The following is a 16,813-nucleotide window of genomic DNA, read 5'->3' on the forward strand; positions in this document are numbered from 1 at the left end:
AATCCCTCTGAATGAGCACAATCTTCTCCTCAAAAAAGTCAGCAATTTGATTGCAGAAGACTGCAGATGTGGGAATTATCAGCTGGAGGGCTTTCGGGAGAGTGAAGGACTTTACTATAGAGAAGACCGTTCTTTGCTTCTGCTGTGCCTCATTGATGGCCTTTATGTAATATTCCTTTTTAGCCAATTTGATACTGGCCAAATAGGATTTTCTTTGCTGGACATAAATAATCTTGGCTGATTGATCGTAGGTTTTTCTCCATTTCCGCTCCTTTTTTCTACAAAGTAGGTGACTTTCTGCCAATGCTTGAGAGAACCAGGGGGCATTTGGTTTTCCCTTTGTGCCCTTATATTGGCGACCTTTGGGCGGGACGCATTCTGTAATGACTTGGTGCATCCAGGAATGGAAACCTATGGAGTCCTGAATTACATCTCCCGACAGACTGGGGGCTTGTGAGTGCCGGGGAGGATTTAACATGATGTTATCAGCCACATTCTTCCAATTTATATCGGTAGTGGGCTGCTGTCTATTCCTAGATGTTTTTACCTGTTCCGGAAGACAGACATTAAAAGGAATCAAACTATGGTCTGTCCAAATTTGTGGGATCGGGATAAGTGTTACCAATGCCGGGAAATTGGAACAAACACCATCCAATGTATGACCTGCGGAATGGGTGGGTAGCACTACAGCCTGATACAGGCAGAAGATATCCAGGGTCTGATAGAAGCTAATGGCTTGCGCATCGGTTTTGGATTCCTACTGAAGATTGAAATCTCCCATAAGAGTAAAATGAGGGTAGCGTAGCAGGAGCAAAGCTTGGCTGTCCCTGAGAGAATCTAAAAACGGGGTGGCATTGCCTGGGAGGCGATAGACCAAGCCTCCCGAAAATGAGGCAGAAGCAGTCAGTGTGATCGAAAAGCCTATTTCCTCTGCACCTTTGAGAGGTCCCAAGTCAAATGTATTGTCGTGTATTTCTATAGGTTCTGATTCGATCCCCCTATTCCTGACCCTATTCTGGTTAAACTTACTAGCTAGTTAACTAACAGTCAGCCCATGAGGCAAGAAAACCCCCATGATGCAGATACCGTTATCTGACGCAGTCACACTACGGCACAGGAACGTGTTATCTGATTAGGTCATAACGCTTGAGATCTAATTAGACAAGCGACATTCCTCCAGCCCCTGATAAGGCATACGACGTTCTCATAACAAATCAAACCTATGACAACCTGGATAATCCGTGCGGCCATTGTTTTGATTTCACAGAGAACTTTAGTAAAGAATGTGCTAACGAGCAAGTCGTATGACATCTTTATTGACGTACCTATGTCCATCCTTACGTCAATCTCGGCACCTTTAAGGTATAAATATTGCCGACCTTGCCCTATGCAAACACACGCGTGGTGACAAGACGGAGCAGCCATACTTGCCGAAGCAGAGAGCAGAAGCAGACCCCGCAGGCAGCAGCCCCGCCTTCCTGACGCGCTGAGAGACGCGCTGCTATCTCAAGCCGAGAGACCCAGCACCGGCGCTTCTGGGCAGCCCTCGCAGGCAGCCTGGAATATCGAGAGCAGAGAAAGAGATACCATTCCTCATTCATCCTAAATTCCAGGTACAGAACTGAATAACCCCTCCTAGAGAATTCTTTAGTTATTCACTTGGCAAAAACAAACTTAACTTAAACTATAACTTTCTATTCCCGCCCACGCATTAGACTTAGGTCAGGTACACGGGGTAGGCGTATTTAGAAACACCAGTTGAGTACGTTTAGTCAAATGTATATGTGTATGTAAATATATTTTAATCATTTTAAACATCATATGGCTCAGAAACCATATCAATGTTTTTACAGTATTATTTTATACTATTGCTTCTAATGTATGCACTTTACTTAACTATAAGTATTGCAATAATATCGATCCATTTCTCTTGTACGAGAAAAGAGACTGATCAATAAATAACATCTTTTATTGAACACGCCCGTCTCTTCCTTTTCTCTACATTCTGATGAGACTAAGAATGCAGGTACTGACTGAGTAAAATAATTGCCTTGTGCTCACACGACTCTCGAGATTGACTCTTGATTAGGGGAGAGCAAAGTTGTCATGTTCTATGGTTGTCAGAAACTAAATCCCTTCTTGTCTAATCAGGGGAGTTAATCCTTCCTTGAACATTCGAGAAAGTTTCTAGCGAACTCTGAGCTTAGCTGGCAAACCCAAAAATTAAGTCTAGTATCGACAGTAGTAGACCTAGTTAACGTCTGGCCTAGGCCTTTACTGCTGTAGGTACTATTCCAATGCGCAGAGCCTATTGGGAAAATAGGAGCTACACTACAGTATGGCATTTAAGGGAGCTTCTAATAATTAAGGCCACCCCTCCCCCTCTTCCGCTCGGTCTATCCTGCCTGAAGATGGTGAAGTCAGGAGGAGGAGCGATCGCCAAATCAGGGTTGGAAGTGTCATTAAGCCAGGTCTCAGTCACGAAGAGGAAGTCAAGATCAAGATCAAAGATCAGATCACTGACGTCTTGACTGTGGCAGCACATTGAGCGTGCACTGATTAGTCCACCCTTAAATTTGGGGGGACCTAACCTCGTGGGGACAGTGTTTGGCAGAGACTCAAATTGGGGCCATGGGGAGGTCCATTTGCAGGTTCTACACGAGAAAGGACCCCATATCTGCTCCATGGGGGGGGCAACATGAACATTTACCAATGGCCTTATACGCTAACAGGTCACTTCCATTATACGTATGAGTGGGTGGAATTTGTCCAGCATGGCCTGCACCTGTCGCGGACGTGGCGCGGACAGGCGCAGACGGGCTTGCCTTTGGCGCGCCCGCTGCGCCGTCGGGCCAGGTGTTTATCTTATAATAATGGAGGGGGGTAGAGATCGGCGAGCAACTAGAGCGCTGCCCTGGTATTCACCCAAGATGGCGGTACCCTCTCAGAGAGCGCGTCAGCGGCGCTTCCTCCTAGTGGGGTCAGGGATTACAGTGCAACAAGAGTGGTATGATTAAAAAAGTAGAATACACTAAATGTAGGATCCAAATTATAACACAGTAAAATGTTACCTAAACAGGTTTTAAAAGCATAAACAGCAGCCTAGAACCCCCAGCTCACGCCTCAGGGGATCGCAAGTACACAAGGACTAAGCGCGCGAGATTGGGCGCGATTTAAATACTACAGTGTGCAGGGGTCGGCGAGCAACTAGAGCGCTGCCCTGGTATTCACCCAAGATGGCGGTACCCTCTCGGAGAGCGCATCAGCGGCGCTTCCTCCTAGTGGGGGTCAGGGATTACAGTGCAACAAGAGCAGTATGATTAAAAAAGTAGTATACACTAAATGGAGGATCCAAATTATAACACTAAAAAATTTTCTAAACAGGTTTTAAAAGCATAAACAGCAGCCTAGAACCCCCGGCTCACGCCTCAGGGGATCACAAGTACACAAGAACATACTCATCTTCTGCTGGCTACCGGGGCCTCAGCTCAAGAGCCCACTCTACAACCCTAATTAGCTATCCAGAATCTTGCAGCGTGTATCAGTACCACTTCTGTGCATTAATAAATTGCGTCTAATGAAGCATTAAGATATGCCTTTTTTTCAACAAATTGTTAATGCCAGTATAATTAACCTTCATTGACTGGCATTAATTTAATAAGTGTTCCCTCCTTTAAGTTTTTTCACACAATGTCCAAACCAGTCTGTCCAGCCTTGACAAATGGGGTATTTCTTGGCATTCCGCGGCATATGTTCTAATAGTTGCAGTGGCTGCAAAATACATCAGTAGCCGCAACGATGAGCTTAAAAAACTGGAAACAAATTATCCAGTGTGGATCCTCTTGCATTGGTTACCAGTGAAGTAGACGGTCCTGTTTAAAATTATGTACGGTACACAATTTTACATCAGTATGATCCTAACTTCCCTGGAGAAACCGATAATGCACATTCCTCCTAGAGTTCTGTATTCAAACCAAGGACGTCAAACAATGCTCATCAAATTCAAGAAATTGAAATGGAAGCCAGAACATTCTCTGTTCATGAAACCTAAGCATGGATCATGTACAGCGTAATCTCTAAGTTACAGACAAAACCTTAGCCTCAAGAAACGTTTTCAAAACATTTCTGTTGAGATTATAATAAGGACGTCTCTGAGGAATGCAGAATTTGAGTGCTCAACATGGGGAGATTAAGAGTTCTCGAGATTTCTTTAATGAAGTTCTTGTTGGATCTTAGGTCTGTAGATCAGTTTGAAGAAGGCTGTCTGAGACACAGAGGGTAGGAAGCGACAGGCGGAGAGCTTGAACGACTTGGGTTTAGTCAGGTTGTCGAGAGTGTAGGACCAGGAGAATTTATGGATGATGGCTGGCCCACTGTGTTGTCATCCATGCCATCTATGTGTTGGATGCTGTAGCCTACGGGATGAGGATGTTTAGGAAGAGTGTCTAGGTACGAGTGAGACATCACAGAGTGCATTTCAGTTTTATTCTGTGATGGTGTCAGTTATGTCAGGAGTATGGGCTACTACAGATTGTGCTTTAATGAGCATAAGTTTGATGGTGTGAGCTGTTGCTGGAGAGCTTGTGCTAGTGAGTAGTATGTATATGGAGTTGGTGGAATTTACTGTGGATGGATGGGGTCTGTTGTCTGCTTGTTCTAAGTGTCAATGTGAACTTGTGGAGTGCTTGGATGTATGTGTTACACAGGTAATGACTTACCTGAGGGACAAGGTTCTTCCCTAGGCCCATCATTGGCGAACCAGACCCAAACAGGGGATCACCTTGTCTAGAGTTACCCTTTGCTGAAGAAGCCTAAGCAATTAGAAGCCCTAAGTTAGTTGCATATCTAATGGAAGCAGATGAGGTCGACCACTGAACATGGAAAATAATTAAAGAATGGTCTAAAACAACACACGAAATCTGCAGTGGCACAACAGTAACAGGGGGGGCTTGCTACCACTGACAAAGAGATTATCCTTCTAACACTTTCTCCTGTGCCTCCTGGATGGTGGGAATGTAGAGGTTGATGCAGTAGAAGTAGGGGATCTCTTTTTGTTCTTGCCAGGACGTATTTGATCTGGGTGAGAGAACACCTTTATGTCCAAGTCTGAAAACAGTAGCAGGTGGTCAGTAAGTAGAATCAACCACAGGTAGGAGTATGTTGGGAGATTTTCGAAGTCAAGCATTCACAAGTGAAATGGGCCTCAACTCTACAATGGACTGACCTGAATCACCTGTGTGTAGGGAGAGAGGATGGAGATAGGAGGTACTGGGGAAGCCCCAATCATGTTGAATGGTTGCCGTTCTGCAAACCATTATAGGCTAAACACAGAGATCAATTTTGATTGGTCAAAAAGCAGGCAGCTATATTGGATGAACTAATTGCTTCAACCCACTTGGCTGGCACTCACCTGGAGTTGACACACACACAGCATGACACGGGGCAGTGGTCATTATGTTCTAGTCTGTTTCTTATAGCAATACTCCAGCCACCATTTGTTCACCATTTTAATGTTCTTGAATACCAATCCTGGTGCAGTCGCTATGCTTCGGACTGAACTTATAGTTTTTCCAGTGAAGCATAACACCCAATGTATTATGGTGAAATTGACCACTCTTGCTCTGTGTAAGCGAAAAGCAAGTTGTGAGAACAGGTGTCGACCGAATGGTTATGCACCAGTCAAGACGCAGTATCTGCTACTGCAATCCACTCATACCTTAAGAAGCATGGCCAAAAACCAGATCATTGTCGCATGTGCTGTCTGAGTGGGAAGAAAAGTGGTGATTAAAGAAAACAAATGAAAAGATTGAGAAAAAAAGAGCTAGTCAGGGCAGGTTTATCCCAGCGGTACAGTACTACTGTACAACAATTAAGTCATTTTCAAGTCCACACTGTTTTTGAACCAAAGGGAACTGATGAGGATACACAGCTGTGCAAGGAAATTAGCATGCTCATGTATCAAGAGCCTCAAACATTTGGGGGTATCCGGCAACTTACATCTTTGACTGCAGCTCTGAGAAGCAGTTCGTATCCCCACTCCATAGCATGGTAGCCCTTTAAGTGGCACTTTACGAAAGAGCCAGGTCATTAAGAGAGATTCAGCTTAGAGTCCCTCTTCTCTATACTGTTCCTCCCATCACTCGAGAACCTTGGAGCGGCATTGGCAGCAGGTAGCGCTCAACAACACCGGACAAGACATGCTCATTGGGATGATGTCCTGCAAGCTGCACTTGTACATCCACACGCCACCGGACAAGACATGATCATTGGGATGATCTACTGCAATCTGCACTTCCTACATCCACACGACACCGGAGACAACATGCTGATGGGATGATCACCTGCAATCTGCACTTGTACATCCACACGACACCGGACAAGACATGCTCATCATTGGGATGATCCACTGCAATCTGCACTTGTACATCCACACATCAAAGGACAATACATGCTCCTTGGGATGATCTCCCGCAATCTGCACTTGTACATCCACATGACACCGGACAAGACATGTTGATTTGGACGTTCACCTGCAATCTGCACCTGTACGTCCACACGACACCGGACAAAACATGTAATTGGGATGATCACCTGTAATCTGCACTTGTACATCCACATGACACCAGGCAAAACATGTCATTGGGGTGATCACCTGCAATCTGCACTTGTACATCCACATTACCAATTCATGAAAAAGACGAGGACAACCTTCAGAGGAGCGATGTTGCAAATGATGAGGTTCACAAATGTTAATATCTTTTGCTCCAAACAATTTTGCATTTTATGACGGAAAGATTAGGGGGGGAGAGAAATAAGTACAGTTTAAAAGTGAGAGGGACGGGTTTGGCTTGATTAAAGATGGGCCATCCCTCGCTTGCGTGGGCGCTCTCAGAGGTGGCCTGTTTATTGTCCATGCTTTGGCCTGCTTAAAATAGTAAGCCATGACCTCAGAGTTGCGTGCCCCTCATACCATCCGTAGAAGCCAAGCTCCATTTCACTTGACATTGCGATGGCTGGCACGTCAGGGGATGCCATGAACTGAACCGCCCCGCGAAAGAACAAACCACGTGCGGCGGCTGCAGGGCGCGTCAGACGCTCAAACACTGTCAAGACATCAGCAACAGATTGATTTCGAGCAAAAGCCTGAAAAGGCCCCGAGCATCGACCGCATTCAGCGAGTGTCTTGGAAATGATATATGTCTCTGGCGCACATCAGTCATCTCCTGTGAAAACACCGTGGCACTTTGATCAAACAATCAACAATGGCGGCCCGTGTGTGGTAAACCGTTGTCAGGGGACATCAGACAGAAATCACGCCGACCAAGAACAATAGCGACTCAGACAGAGATGTGCTTGATTTACTTACAAATAAAATCAGGTGAAAGCCGATATCTCCCGGCAGCTTAAAAAGACACCGATCCCTTTTATTCCACATTCCCAGGCTTAAATAAACTCCCATGTCATGCTGCAACTTTAACGGAGTGCGCGCGAGGTGATAAAGAGGCGCATTCCAGGCCGATGAAAAAACTGCCACTGTTGAAAAATGGCTCCCATTAGACCTTCCACTTATCCCGCCGGCCCCGCGCGCGAGGAGTGGGAGTCGGGGTAGGATTGCAGGCCCGCGCGCTGTGCGGTAGGCAGAGGTCCTTCACCTACCGCATTTCAGAAGGCGCTAGGTACATAGCTCTATCAATGCCAGGCCTCTCTGGGTCAAAGCCGGGTTTTATCTTAAAAACCCCAGACATTCCAGTTTAGGTGGAAAATGCAAACAAAAGCGTTTTACTGGTGCACTCTGTCCCTTCCTTCGCGAAAAAGGAGTGTTTTTATGGCAGGTACCTGGGGGGGATGCGGGCCACTACTGACTTTTAATACCCGAAGCTTCAAAGGCAAAAGAAGGTACATTTAGGAGTTTACTCAAAAGCTGCCGCGTGTTTGGCGGGGCTGAAGGGGCGTACGTGTGGGAGCAGGCTCGGTACAGTAAATCACTGCGGACACTACGGAATCACTCTTAGTAGTTATTACACCTGAAACTTATCTCCCTGTGATAATATCAACATTAAATGCTTCGAGTTTCGTACTGCAGACGCCTGCTCATGTAGCATATTCTGCATGCACCGGCGAGAAAGAGGAGGAAGACAGCTAACCACCAAGACCCGGTGCTTAAGTATTGTAGGGGTTCATCTCTGTGAAACTCTTTTAACCATAATATTCGGTCCTGAAAGACTGACATACTCCAATAGCATCATAGCCCTTCCTCTCATCGGTCCTTCGCCCCAATTGCCACAGGTTTTGCACTGTAACTCAGGGTGCAGGCATGAACAGACAGCACAGCCCTCTGCAGAGCCCTTCTGTTGAACGCTATTACACAGCAGAGGCAGCTCGGAGTTGGTTTCACTCCTGGTAGAGTCAGATCACGAAAGAAACAAAGACACTTACTCTACCTGGCCAGGTTATAGAAGTCAATACTTCTCTAACGTTTCGGTTGTTATTCACATTAATTAAGATGCTGTATTACACCAGTAACTGGATGGCTACAAGACAGATAAGTGCTCTGGGTTGTTTAGGAAGATTAGAGATCGGCAAGTTTTTGGAGGCAACACGCATAACAAACTGTTGGAAATTAACAAGTTACTTTCCTTCAGTAACGCTCTTTCCGGTACATTTTCTATCCAACTACAGATTCCTCACCTTTAGAATATCATCAGGCACCAGAATGGAGCCAGAGAACTCTTTAGCACTGCTCCCGCGCACCAGGAGGTGGCACCATGTGGTTCTATGACTCCATAATGCCTACACAGTGAAGGAGTGGAGATCCATGTAAATTTCACCCCAGTGCATGTATGCAAGTTTCTCGCATCTTTCTCCTTCCACATCCTCAGACAATGATCGCAGAACAAACTGTCTGAGGCAGTGACCTAATTCTTGACTTGGGACCTTTTTAGACGGTAGAGAGGCCACTCCACAGACAGGGGAGGTGGGAGGACATGAGGCATTTGTGGCTATATGGAATATCCACACCGGTGGATGGGGGCCCAAGGGAATTTAAAGACCAAGCAAAGAAACATTCCCTAACAGAAGTACCTAACAAAAAAGTGTCAATGGGTCTAGAAAAATAGTGCCTCAAGTGATGCGAAACCAAACAGTGTACTAAGATATCTAACCTAAAAAGAGTAATTCTAACCTAATAAAGATCAGAGAAGGATACCCATCAGTCACCACACGGATCCGCCCTTCATCAGTTGGGAATCCTTGTTGACCATATGAGTAACGGACTACCGGTGATGTATGAGGACAAGGTGGAACATCCTCCATCAACCAAGTAGAGCGTCTGTATGGTCTAAGTACTAATGGTCAGTACTCTTGAGTGGAGAAAAAAGGGGTGACTGATTTGCAGTGCAAATGAGAAATGTGAATGAGTGTGTAATAAAATCGGGTGAGGGAGCAACATGAAGTTTTATTCTGGTTTCTGCTCAGTCCTCCGATATTAAAAGAGCAAAAACAGTTTGTAACAAATAACTGCCTAGATGGAACAAAAAGTCAACATGTTTCAGCAAACATCATGGACAAATGTAGTCCTTGCCTTCTTCAGGACCTAGGAAATGCTCGTGCTACTGCAATGTGAATTAAAGTGACAACAACAAAATCATAATGTGACAAGGAATAAGATCACCTGAGATCCTAGGTGTCTCCTTTCATCCTGTCTGTGGATCATGTATGCCACTGATAAAAGGAAAGGCACATAGTGAGTGTACAGGTATACGACAAATCACGTGATTAAGGCACAAGAAAATAAGTGTTGTGAATAAACAGACACTTAATATCAAATCAATATATCAACTTCAGCTACAATGTTGAGCTCATGGTTTGTTACATGCTGGAGACAAATTTTCATTCCAAATGTAAAAAGACTTGGCTGTTTATGCTTATGTCTAGATCCTGGCTACACTCGGCCACCCATAAGGTTACCTTCTTTCAACATCATCTTTAGGAACCTCAATATGGTCCCTCATCAACGGCCTTTCCTTTGGTATATAATAGTGATAGCTCTATCAAAGTACCTCGCTACTAACGTGACACTGTTGATATGGCGTCCTTCTTCAGGCTTTTTTCACCATTCGACCTCTTGGTGTGACTTGTTCAGTCAGGACCACGATCCCCACTATGCCTCACGCTCTATCAGTTTAGAAACGCTTGGCAGCCCTAGCTTCACTTATGACCAAGCACGACTTTACATCGAAGACAATCAGTCACCCCTTTTTTCTCCACTCAAGAGTACTGACCATCAGTACTTAGACCATACAGACGCTCTACTTGGTTGATGGAGGATGTTCCACCTTGTCCCCTACATCACCGGTAGTCCGTTACTCATATGGTCAACAAGGATTCCCAAATGATGAAGGGCGGATCCGTGTGGTGACTGATGGGTATCCTTCTCTGATCTTTATTAGGTTAGGATTACTCTTTTTCGGTTAGAAATCTTAGTACACTGGTTTCGCTTCACTTGAGGCACTATTTTTCTAGACCCATTGACACTTTTGTGTTAGGTATATGGAATATCCACCAGATATAGTTTCCAAAGGTAAGTTACATTCTTCTGTAGATACTTGTAATTGCAGATTCCTCACTTTTAAAATAGATACCATAGCAGTATCTCCCAAAGGTGGAAGATCTGGGGTGTGGACTCTGATATAAAAAATCTTGCCGAACTAAGCAGGCAAAGTTACATTCCTGCCAGACCCATCTGTCAAAGCAGTAGTATTTAGTGAATTCATCCACGAATGGCCACGCCATGGTCTGGCAGATGTCTAGAACTGGTACCCCCTCTTCCAATAGCCATTGCAGTACCCTTGACCCTGATTGAATGAGTCTTCAGAGCATCAGGTGGCTGCTCTCGACCAGTGTGCAGCAGTTCTTAATACAGAAGGCTATCCACCTAGACAGGATCCTCTTCTGGGCCACCTTCTCTTTCTCTGACCCCAAACAATCCACACAGAGCTGATCATCCATGCAAAGGTCTTTTGTGTAATCATTGTAAAAACTCAGCGTCCTCTTCGAGTTGATGATGCATTTCTTCCTCCTTTAAGGGGCGAGTCAGTGCAAACAATGCTGGCACTTTAATCGATTGGCTAACATGGAAGGAAGTTATGACCTGTGATAGGAAGCATCTCCTAGTTCTCAGGACCAATTTGGCTGGGAAGAAGGTGGTGTAGGGGAGATAGACCAAAACCACCTGCAGTACACTCACACAGTAGGCCGATGTAATAACAATGAGCAAGTAGGTCTTTAGTGTTAAGAGCCTTGAAGAACAGCTGTGCATTGGCTCAAAAGTGGTGTTCAGGAGAAACCAATGGTAATTTCAGATCTCATGGGGGGATAACAAATGGTTTGGGATGGAACATGTGAGTCAAGCATTTTATAAAATGCATCACAACCGGTGACTAAACAAAGATGGGTAACCACAGAAAAGACGAAAGGGTTAACAAATAACCTTTCGCTGTGGCCACCAGAAAGCTTTGCGTGGATAACTAAACAACAAACAAAATAACACCAGAAAGTCGAGAATGTAAGGGATTAGTGTTTCAGGCACCACAGGCAGCACCAACCGTGATCAAATTCATGGAAGGGCATCTGGCAGCAAGCATGACATCCAACGCCTTGGTCAACAAGTCAAATGCATTTAGCTGCTGCTGCTCAATCTCCAAGCTTGGACAAGCAAGTTGTGGAGGCTTGGATGCAAGACCCTGCCCTGTTGTTAACAGAGGAGGTACTCCTGAATAGCAAGTCTAAATTGGAGGAAAACAGCTCAGGCTCGAATGCTCTGGGTACTGCATTCGCCTGACCCATTCTAGGGTGATCAGAATGACTTGGACCCGGTATGTCTGGATCTTCTTAAGAACTCGAGGCAGGAGAGGGAGAGGTGGAATTGCACACAGGAGTCTTTCTCTCCATTTCAGCGAAATGCGTCTTATAACAAGTGCCTTGTAGGAAACTCCAGCGTCCGGAATTGTTGAAACTGCGTCTTCTCAACTATGATGAATAGATCTAGCCAGGGGGTACCCACTGCTCAATAATACCCTGAGCCACCTCAGGGTGAAGCAGTCACCCGTGGTCCACAAGATGACTTGCTCAGTTCATCTGCTGTGGGATTCAGAGAACTTGCCAGGTGGTAGGTGACTAGGAAGATAGTTTCTTGGTCCAGCAACATTCAGCGACATAGCACCTACTGACACAGGATCCATGATCCAACCCCATCCTGCTTGTTGCAGTACCACATGCTAAATGTGTTGTGTCGGAGGACCTGCAACAGGCTCTCTCTGATGATGACAGTAAGGTGTCCAAGACCAGAGGAATTGCCCAAAGCTTAAGAATATTGATATGGAGCCAAGCCATCTCTCTGACAGACACCAGAGGCCTCTGATCTCTACCTCTCCCAAATAGCCTCCCTTAACCAGCAGTGAAGTGTCAGTCACCACAGTGAATGTAGGGTGAGGAAGGGAGGGTGGCATGCCGTGAGTCAGGCTAGCATTTGCCTGCTATAAATTGATAGAGTAATAAAGACATCACTAAAGCTGGGACTACTGGGATCAGAGGTTGCACTACAGCCTGCATATGCCACTTGGAATTTGGGATGAGAAGGATACATGAGGCCATGAGACCAGGAAAGACTGAGCCGTCCCCTCTGAAAACCAGGAATGTCCCAGACTCATTGAACCAGATGACAGGAGCCAAATGCCACCATGTCCAGAAGTGCCCCAATAAATGGAAGTCTTTGAGTGGTGCTTATGTGGGACTTTGGCTCATTGATGGTGAATCCCACAGATGTAATGGCATGGAACATGGGGGCAGACGCAGCTGGGGCAGACATGCTGGTGGAAGTCCAATTGGAGACCCCTGCAACTCCAAGAGGCCCAAAGAATCGCAACAAAGATGTACAGCATGGACTATATTAAGGTGACTGTTTACTGTGGAGTCAATGACAGCCTAGTGTATTTGAGGTTCGCCAGGGCTTCTGCGGGATCGGTGTGGACTCATGAGACATCAGCAGAGTGAGTTAGATACTTGTACCTTGCTAGATTTCAAGTGGCAGGATATGGTTGTTGTGTGTGGTCAACTTGTGCTTGTGTCTAGATTTCAGTTTGGACTTACTGGAAGACTTCGACAGAGAGGAGTATTTTTCACAGGTGCGGCCCTGAGACCGAGATAAGACTGTGTCTTGGAGATGGAGTTGGACGTATATCTCGGCCAAGACCTCTCCTTGTGCTCGTCAATCTAGTTTTGCTCTTGGCCCAGAATCACCTTGGGATGTATGAGGGCACACTTGTTGCATGACTTAGGAGTTCAGCTCGGAGCCCAAGAACTGCAGACACACAACGTGCAGGCCAGTGACCTGGATCTGCTGTCTGCAGTCTCAGCATGGTTTGCATCCTGTCGTGTTAGGTAGGGACATAGTTTCCTAGAACACTATGAAACATTTTGAAGTTGTGAAAACAAAACAAGTTGGGAGCATTGGATCCACGTCGAAGGGCGGGGAAAGAAATGAACTGATGTCATCGCACACAGCTGGCGTTTTTATGTGGTTCTGCTCCATCACTCCTGGATCGGTATGGACTCACTGTGAAGCCACACAGTGCCACCCACTGGCCCGGGGGAGCATTGACTAATAGTTCTCTGGATCCAGTGTGGTATCTGGGGATGCTCTTTAAGGACTCTGATTAGAAGGATCCAGCTGCGAAAAAAAACTCATGTACATTTTAATTGTAAATTGTATGTATTTAGCACTTAATACCCATGACAAGGCATTTAAGTGCTTTACTGTGAGTAGCATGCTACTCCGGAGCCCAAGGTTGGAGCTTAGTAGGTAGTAGATTAGTAATATGTGCTTCCTTTTCCTTATAGGATTGGATGTGTTAACTTTGTGCCCTTGAGATCTCATGCATTTACGCTAGTGTTTTCAATAAGAACAGGTTAATTGAAATGGATTAGTAAAGGCAAGATGTTACTGGGAGTGGTAAAAATGTGCACCTGATAGTAGGGAGATACAGAAGCGATTGGAAAGAATGTGCCGGAGTCCATAATTTGAAAGGTTTGGGATGAGTCAGAGAGTGGAGGAAAAGAGACATGGGAGTTTTTTACATGTATATAAACATATACATAAACTATATATAGTTATATATATATAGCATATATAGTTAGAAAAAGGGGTCCCTAGTTGGCAGTGAATTGCACCCTGTCCAAATAGGGTCCCACACTCTAGTCAAGGTAAATGTAGTACACACTAAGTTTACTTGTGCTCACCCTTGGGTAGTTTGGCACAGAGCAGTCAGACTAAACTAAAGAGGCAATGTGTAAAGTATTTGTGCACACACACAGTAACGCAGTGAAAACACCACAAAATTACCCCACACCAGTTTAGAAAAACAGCCAATATTTATCTGTATAAAACAAGACCAGAACAATAGAAATCCCACATATGCAAGTCAAGATATGGATCCTTCAATATTAAAAGCATTTATAGTGTTTAGAAAACATTAGCTCCAACTAGGGCTCTTTGGTCACACTTGACCAAGACAAATCCACAAGTTCAGTCCAACAGCATTGGAGCATGAGTCAGCATGAGGAGGGAGTTGCACAGACCCCAGTTCAGAGGAGGTGAGGTATTGCAAAGGCAGGTGATGTGTCTGTTTCTTACTGCTATGCAGGTTGTTGGCACGTTGGCATTCGGGGCGATGCATTGCACAAAGGAGGTGAGGTGTCACTGTTGCAAAGTGATGCGTCTGTTCCTGGAGGCGGTGCTGGGTCGTTGAGCTGCTAGCGCCCGGGACAATGCAGGGCGCAGGGGAGTTGATGCTTTGTGGATGGTGCGTTGATGTCACAGAATGGTGCATCAATTCCACGGCGTCTATGTCGAACTACCAATCCACAGGTACTGCGTCGGAGTCAGAGCTGTGAGTCACAGATTTCGTTGAAGCGGTTCCCAAGACTCATGCAGCGGCGATACTTCAGATGTGCTACGGCACCGCCAGGGCTTGCATTGTAAGATGCAGTTGTCGTGTTGCGCACTCAGCGAGCGGGGACGACTGCTTCGGTGCAGGCATCAGTGATGCGTCCATTTTGCAAGGATATGCTGGTTCCGAAGTGATCCTTGGAGTTGATGGGTTGAATTTCTTTGTTGCATCACCAGAATCATCTCCAAGGGTCCAGGTCAGGGTTTGGCACCACTTGGCAGATCAGGACTCAAAGCAGAGGAGCCCAGGTGCCAGTAGCAAGATGCAGGTGAAGTCTAGTCTTTGATGGCCCTTAGATTTCCAACAGGAGGCAAGCTCAACTCAAGCCCTTGGAGGAACTATAGCCATAAGGATGCAGGGAACAAAGTTCAGTCCTCTCACTCCCAGGAAAGAAGAAGCAGACAGCAGGCCATCACAGTAAAGCAAGCAGCATAGTGGAAATCCCTCCTGGCAGTCCACAGCTCTTCCTGGCAGAATGTCCTCAGTCCAGAAGTGTTTCTACTACTATGGTGTCAGAGGTCCAGTACTTATACCTATTTTGGCATTTGAAGTAGGGAGACTTCAAAGAAAGGTATTTTAGTGCACAAGACCCTGTCCTTCCTGGCCCTGGCTCCAGACACAGTAGGTATGCAGTTCTTTGTGTGGGTACAGGCACAGTCCTACTCAGGTGTGTCAACTCCTCCCACAATTCTAGCTCAGGAATACCTATCAGCCTGGTAATGAGCCATCGGGATATGCAAGGCACACCTCAGCTCCCTTTGGGTGCGACTGTCAGAGTGAATCCAGAAAGCCCAACTGTCATCCAACCCAGACGTGTAGCCTATGGATAAACAGAAGTGACGTCACTTCAATCTGTCTGGCAAACAGTGCTTTCCAGGGGAGACAGTGGTGACCAGGTAAGTCGACTGCCTCTGACTTACTGCAAGGACTGTTAACCGCATGCGCACTAGCGGTTTTCCCGCTGTGCGCTGCGATTTTGAAAATCGCGCGTTACGTGACAAAGTCAGCTCGTCATGCGCGTAGCGCAGGTAACGCCCATGACGAGCTGGCTTTGTCATGCGCGTCGAAGGGGTTAACTGCACCTTGCACACTGTCCCATTAGAGGCAAGGACTTGGTACCTGAGGTAGCTGATGGTGAGGATCAGAGTAACTACTGGAACAGCTGCTGCACTGGCCCACTGAGGACGTAGGTTCCCGCTGCTTTCTTCCCTATCCGCCCAGCTCTGTGGCAGCCATTTGTCACTAATCATTCAGGTATGAGGGACAGGAGCAATAGACATTTTGAAGCCATAGAATGTGCTCCTGATCGTAAGTTTACTCACAATGCCTCTGGTACATACCTACTTCATCTGCATAGCTGACAGTTTCCAAAATCAATGCGTGAATAGCTGCTCCAAACCTTACAATTTGAGACTTGTAGTCCTGGATTTATTATGGAATAAACAAAAATGCAAAGGAAAAAACTTGACTGGAGCAGCTAGTCACGCAACGCCCTAGGAATGCTGTAAAATGCACGGTTTAAGTACATTATTTCAAAATGTTGTCAGGGGAGAAGCACCCCATCTCGCTGCATTTCCCTCTTCCAGTTCAGGCTCTCTCGCATGTTCAGGACAGCGCCCACATTTCTGCCCCACTGCTTTTGGATTCCAGAAGCAGCCACTGATTAATCCTCTCTTTTGTTTGTCTGAGTGCTCGTGCAACTCTTACGAAGATCTTAGTTTAGCTATAAAACATGAGGGCTGTTCTTAATAAAGGAGGAAAAGAGTAAGGGGCGGGTGGCTTTCCGCAGGACAGAGACCATCTGCTGT

At 45.9% G+C, this 16,813-nt stretch overlaps 1 protein-coding gene across 1 annotated transcript in view; it reads right to left on the reverse strand.

Moving 5' to 3' along the window:
• MICU2 (mitochondrial calcium uptake 2) overlaps positions 1 to 16,813 on the reverse strand; it is a 1,429,299-nt gene that overhangs the window by 164,970 nt on the left and 1,247,516 nt on the right. The gene's annotated exons all lie outside the window — the stretch shown is intronic.

This window comes from Lissotriton helveticus, chromosome 8 (assembly GCF_964261635.1).
Source record: "Lissotriton helveticus chromosome 8, aLisHel1.1, whole genome shotgun sequence".
Lineage (NCBI taxonomy): Eukaryota > Metazoa > Chordata > Amphibia > Caudata > Salamandridae > Lissotriton > Lissotriton helveticus.